This window comes from Sebastes umbrosus, chromosome 22 (genome assembly GCF_015220745.1).
Source record: "Sebastes umbrosus isolate fSebUmb1 chromosome 22, fSebUmb1.pri, whole genome shotgun sequence".
In the NCBI taxonomy this organism is placed as follows: domain Eukaryota; kingdom Metazoa; phylum Chordata; class Actinopteri; order Perciformes; family Sebastidae; genus Sebastes; species Sebastes umbrosus.
This window is the reverse complement of record NC_051290.1, coordinates 2253449-2259448: the sequence shown is the minus strand read 5'-3', so window position 1 is coordinate 2259448 and position 6000 is coordinate 2253449. Positions and strand designations below refer to the sequence as shown.

At 36.9% G+C, this 6000-nt stretch overlaps 1 protein-coding gene across 1 annotated transcript in view; it reads left to right on the top strand.

Moving 5' to 3' along the window:
- Positions 1–6000, top strand: part of LOC119481821 (FH2 domain-containing protein 1-like) — a 28445-nt gene continuing 22445 nt past the window's right edge. The window contains exon 1 of the mRNA XM_037759070.1: positions 1–248. The gene's annotated coding sequence lies outside the window, so the exon portion shown is untranslated. The remainder of the gene's footprint in view (positions 249–6000) is intronic.

The window sequence follows — 6000 nt, the reverse complement described above, 5'->3', positions numbered from 1 at the left end:
CCTGAGTGATCACGCATGCGCAGACTGTCTCTCTCTCTCTCTCTCTCTCTCTCTCTCTCTCTCTCGCACGCACCCGCACGCGCCCCCCGCCGGTGTCAGTGTGTGTGTCGGCTGCAGAGCGCGCGCTGCTTGTGGATGCCAGCCGGAGTCAAACTGGATCAGTAAATCTTGTTTTCCTCTTATATTGGACGTTTTTGAACGGAGGTTTGGTGCAGCAGAGTCCGCGCCTCTAGAACCGCTCAACTCCGGTGAGTTTAGACCTGATTTACACCCTAAACTGCTCTCTGTTAGTCCTGTTGATCTCAGTGTTCAGCCGGTTCACCTCACTGCTGCTGCGCTTTAACCCTGCCTGCTAACAGCCTGTTTAACACGTTTATATTCACTCCCACCAGACTACGTGCAAATTTTCACAGTTTCTAGGAATGAGCCAACTCAATGAGTTCAAACAGCCTCTATAATATTCATATAGTGGTTTATATTGTGGTGTCCAATCTTAAGATTAATTCGGCGGTGTTTATGGGATACTTAAACAGACTTTAAGGTGTTAAATCTTCTATAATATTCTTAATATATTTGTCTCTGTGGTTCATCATAGTGAGTTTTTATTGATCTGATATATATATATGTATATATGTGTTTTTATATATGTGTATATATGTATATATGTGTATATATATATGTGTGTATATATATATATGTGTGTGTATATATATATACATATATATATATATAAAGACCACATTAGTATTTATTCAGCAGACCTATATGGAGCTATTGTGTTGTTTACTCTCATGTGGTATTCTTACAATATTTATATTATTTTCTGCAGTGTGTTTGTGATATTTATGTCCCATTATATTTCCTACAATATGGTGACTATATAGTTTGTCTTTGCTGCTCATAATCAATCATATTTATACTGTGTTTATGGTGTTTACCCTTTAAAATATCCAAAATAACTGACTTTAAGGTGCTTTATCTTTATCTAATATCTCTAATATTCTTAAAATAATGTATTTGACTCTCTAATTATCTGCAATATTTGTGCAGCTTCTAAAGCACTTTCTGCTGTTTTATGTCTTTTAATATTGCAATGATATTTGTTCAATATCATATAGATTTTTTTAATTTTTTTTATTTATAACGTAAAAAATTAAATAAAATGTAAGAATATTATATAGAATATAAGAAAACAAAACAACAATACTCCGCAAACAACAAACTCTCAATAACAACATAATTAAATCGTGTAAGAAGAGAATACTTATTAAAGTCCTACCCTTTTTTATAATTCTATATAATCATAAAAATTGTTGCTAATACATTGAGTTAATGGGGCTCCTATTGTTTTATCTACTGTGATTAAAAATATGTTTTTTTTTTCTTTTATTAGATAGATTTTAGTGGAGAGATTGACAGAAACAAGCCACTCTGCAGGAGAAAATGTGTCATTAAAAATGTCTTAATCGCAAACATTATATAATATTCTTAGTTATTCATCGTCAGTAGTGATATCTAGTGAGTTTTTGTGGTGATTAATAGTATTTTTCCACCGTAATGATTAAGTGCATGCAGACACTTCATTATATCTGCAGAGAGAAAATAATGTTTTTCTTGGCTACATTTGTATTTAGCAGGTTTTCAGGCCTCAGGTTGTTGAAACTCGCACCACGTGTCAACATACAACTCAAGCTAACCAACGCAAGAAACTCAACGAACTGTGTCTGATTATATAGGAAAAGATAATACGGTTGCATACTTTGCATTTAGACGTTACAACTCTTAAATGACCTTAGATTAACCTAATGCTGCCATCAAGGTTGCTCAAGAGCACTTCAGAAGGGCGGACCAGCTGCTGAGGGATCAAACCTGCAACTTTTTTTGTCTACAAAGTGTCCTCTCTTTCTAATAAACTCAAGCGTTTCTTCTTTCTTTGACTTTTTGCAAGGGAGCCATTTGTCTCCACCAGACTCCATTCAGAAATCTATTAATTTAATCTTGTTCCGCCTACTGGCACACTGTCATTCACGTTGTGCAACCCGACCTTTGACCCTTTGTTGAATCATGGTCTTATGATGAATTTGGCAAAAGTGAAATCCACCAAGCTGCTTTTTAATTTTCCACCAGACTCCATTCAGAAATGTATTAATTTAATATTGTGCCGCTTACCGGCTCACCGTCAAACACTTTGTGCAATCCGTCCTTTGAACTTTCATCAATCGTGATCTTCTGGTGAATTCGGCAAAAGTGAAATCCACCAAGCTGCTTTTAATTTTGACTGAAGTGTCAGTTTTTGTAGGAGTCATTAGCTCAAACCTGAAAGAATCCATGAACAATCCTACAGTTTATCAAGTCAATAATTTAAACAAACTTGTGTTTAGGTTTGTAAACCTTTAATGAAAGTGCAGGTATACTTAATAAGTCTCTTCTTGAGAGTTTTTGTGATCATTTCAACAGAATTGCACTCATTTCTTTCACCTTTTAAGATGAACTAAACATCACTTTGTTAAATTGTTGTACATCTTATCCTCATGTTGAAGGAGACGTGAGACATAGCTGCCTTATCACCTGTAATTTTAATTAAAAGAGCATGTCTTATAATGCATATGATGATGTCTTTGTAGGAAAAGCGAGAAAGGAAAGATTCAGTGAATCTGCATCAAGTTGAAATTTAACTGTAAAGGAGTTTTACGATCAACTGAACCAGACCTAATTGTTTTAGCTGCTAAATTAAGTAGTCATTTAACTGCTTTAGAGGTTCAACAAGCTTTGCTGCACTGACTTCCTGCTGCACTTCATTCCTGTCCAACAATATGTCACCTTGGCACCAGACTTCATGCTTTTTTTTTGGCTGTAATTATGGAAAACTTTCTCTTTCATTCTTAAATCATCCATCCAGTGTGTGTGTGGTTTCTCCAGGTGTGTGTGTGTGTGTGTGGTTTTGCCTCCCAGCCGCGGTGCTCCCTCAGCGGGTTGAGCGTTCCACCCGACCCCCCTGACCCGCGCCTGGAGCTCCGGTGAAGATAAAGCAAGATGACATTTTAGATACAGGACGCAGTTTTGGGGACGGTCTGTCACTGTCTTTCGCTTTCCGTCGCCATGGCAACCCCAGAGACGAGTGATGCTCAGCCAGACTGTAAAACAACAGCAGTAAACTTAATCTCTCTCTCTTCTGTTGAAGAAAGGAGCCGTCAGTCCAGATTTCGTGGATATTTATTGGTCATTGCTGGGTAGATTCTTAGATATCTATTGATAATCTTTGGGCAGATTCTTGGATGGTTTCTTGGATATTTATTGTTAATCTTTGAGTAGATTCTTGGATGGTTTGTTGGACATCTATTGCTAATCTTTGGGCAGATTATTGGATGGTGTCTTGGATATTTTTTGGTAATTGCTGGGTAGATTCTTAGATATCTATTGGTAATCTTTGGGCAGATTCTTGGATGGTTTCTTGGATATTTATTGGTCATTTCTGAGTAGATTCTTGGATGTCTTCTTGGATATTTATTGTTAATCTCTGGGTAGATTCTTAGATATCTATTGGTAATCTTTGGGCAGATTCTTGGATGGTTTCTTGGATATTTTTTGGTCATTTCTGAGAAGATTCTTGGATGGTTTCTTGGATATCTAATGGTAATCTTTGGGCAGATTCTTGGATGGCTTCTTGGATATTTATTGTTAATCTTTGGTAGATTATTGGATGGTTTCTTGGATATCTATTGGTAATCTTTGGGTAGATTCTTGGATGGTTTCTTGGATATTTGGTCATTTCTGAGTAGATTTTTGCATGTCTCCTTGGATATTTATTGTTAATCTTTGGGTAGATTATTGGATGAGTTCTTGGGTATTTATTGCTAATCTTTGGGTAAATTCTTGGATGGTTTCTTGGATATCTATTGGTAATCTTTGGGTTGATTCTTGGATGGTTTCTTAGATTCTACTTTGACACTTTTTTTTGGTGGGCACAATGGAGACCAAAAACTCAGCCAGAACTGATGTGTTTTTCATGCTAATGTTGTTTAAAAAGCAGCCACATCAATGTGGGGGGTCCTCGCTTCACCCCCGAATCACCATCACAACACACACACACACACACACACACATGCACACACACACACACACACACACCCTGTGTTTACTGTTGTTTGTCTGGTAAATAAGACGGGAGGCCTTCTCCTCCTCGGGGAGTTTTATTTGGGTTACCAGGGTGACTGAGACTCTGTGTTTGAGCTCGGTCTGTGATTCTGGATAGTTTCTAGATACACTTTGAAATAGTTTCTGGAAATAGTTAGTACGTAGTTTCTTAGACAGTTATTGGATAGATTCTTAGTTTTTGGTGATTTCAAGGTAGATTCTTTTATGATTTCTTAGATATTTTATTAGTTGTTATTGGGTCAATTCTTGGATAGTTTCTTAGATATCTATTGGTCTTTTCTTGGTATATTCTTGGATGGTTTCTTGTATATTTTTTGGAAATTTTTGGGTAGATTCTTGGTTGGTCTGAGATATCTATTGGTAATCTTTGGGTAGATTCTTGGATGGTTTCTTAGATATCTATTGGTAATCTTTGGGTAGATTCTTGGATGGTTTCTTAGATATCTATTGGTAAATTTTGGGTAGATTTTTGGATGGTTCCTTGGATATTTATTGGTCATCTCTTGGTAGATTCTTGGATGACTTCTTGGATATTTTTTTGGTCATATTTGGGTAGATTCTTGGATGGTTTCTGAGATATCTATTGGTAATCTTTGGGTAGATTCTTGGATCGTTTCTTGGATATTTCTTGGTCATTTCAAGGTAGATTCTTGGATGGTTTCTGGAATATTTTGGTCATTTCTGAGTAGATTCTTGGATGGTTTCTTGGATATTTATTTGTTGTTTCTGGGTAGATTCTTGTCATTGTGAGCATGTCAATATGCGGATGTTAGCACTCAATAAGTACAGCCTCACAGAGCCCATTTCTGGGGTATAACCTGTTAGCATCTGGAAAATGACATTTTTTGAGCTGTTTCTGGATAATGAGACCAAAAAAAAGATTAGACTTGTACTTAGCTTTGTGATCAATGAGCCATAACCAAACCAAAATATCAAGGCACACTGCTTTGCAAGAATTACAAAGCCTTTAATAAATGAGCTTAACGCCTACACCTTTCAACTCACCGCCTTCTTCAGGGCATGTAAAAACAAATGCCAGCTCACAGATATACCAAGGTTGGTCGATCAGGGTAGCACTGGATACTTGATAAAGGGTGCAGTCAAGAATGCGGGTGTGTACATACAGTAATTAGGTCAATTCTAACAAGCCATCAATATCTTTAAGGTTAGCAAGTCCATCATATCCTTAAAGATATTGATGCATTCTTAGAATTTACCTAATCATGTACACACCCACATTCTTAACTCCACCTCGGTTAATTATCCAGTCTCTGATGGCCTTGTTGACGCCTGCCTAATGATGTATCTATGAGTTGTCACATATTTTTACATGCCCTGAAGAAGACCGGAAGTTGAAATGCGTAGGCCGCTTAGCCCATTTATTGAAAGCATTTTAATTTGCGCAAAGCAGATAGCCTTAGTATCTCGGGGTTATGACTTATTGATTGCAAACTTAAGTACAAGTCTAACCTCCCTTTTTTTGGTATCATGATATTTTCATGGATCCAAGGAACACCTTTTTTTTTTTATATCTGCATTTGTGAGCCAATTCACTGGCATTAGTTCTCTCTGTAGTTGTTTCAGGATCATTTTGAAGTTGCATTCATGGTTTTTAGGTGGTTTCTTAGTTCTTTTTCCGGAGAGGTTCTGGGTCACTTGGACTCAAAGATTTTAAGTAGTTTTTGGATCATTTGTAGAAGAGATTGTTCCGATATCATTTTTTTCGTTCCCGATACAGATTCCGGTATCTGAACTTGAAGAATCGATCAATACCGAGTACCGGTCCGACACCACTAGCGTTAAAATCACGTCGCCTTTTTACTGGTGGGATTGTCTGGTGTAAAA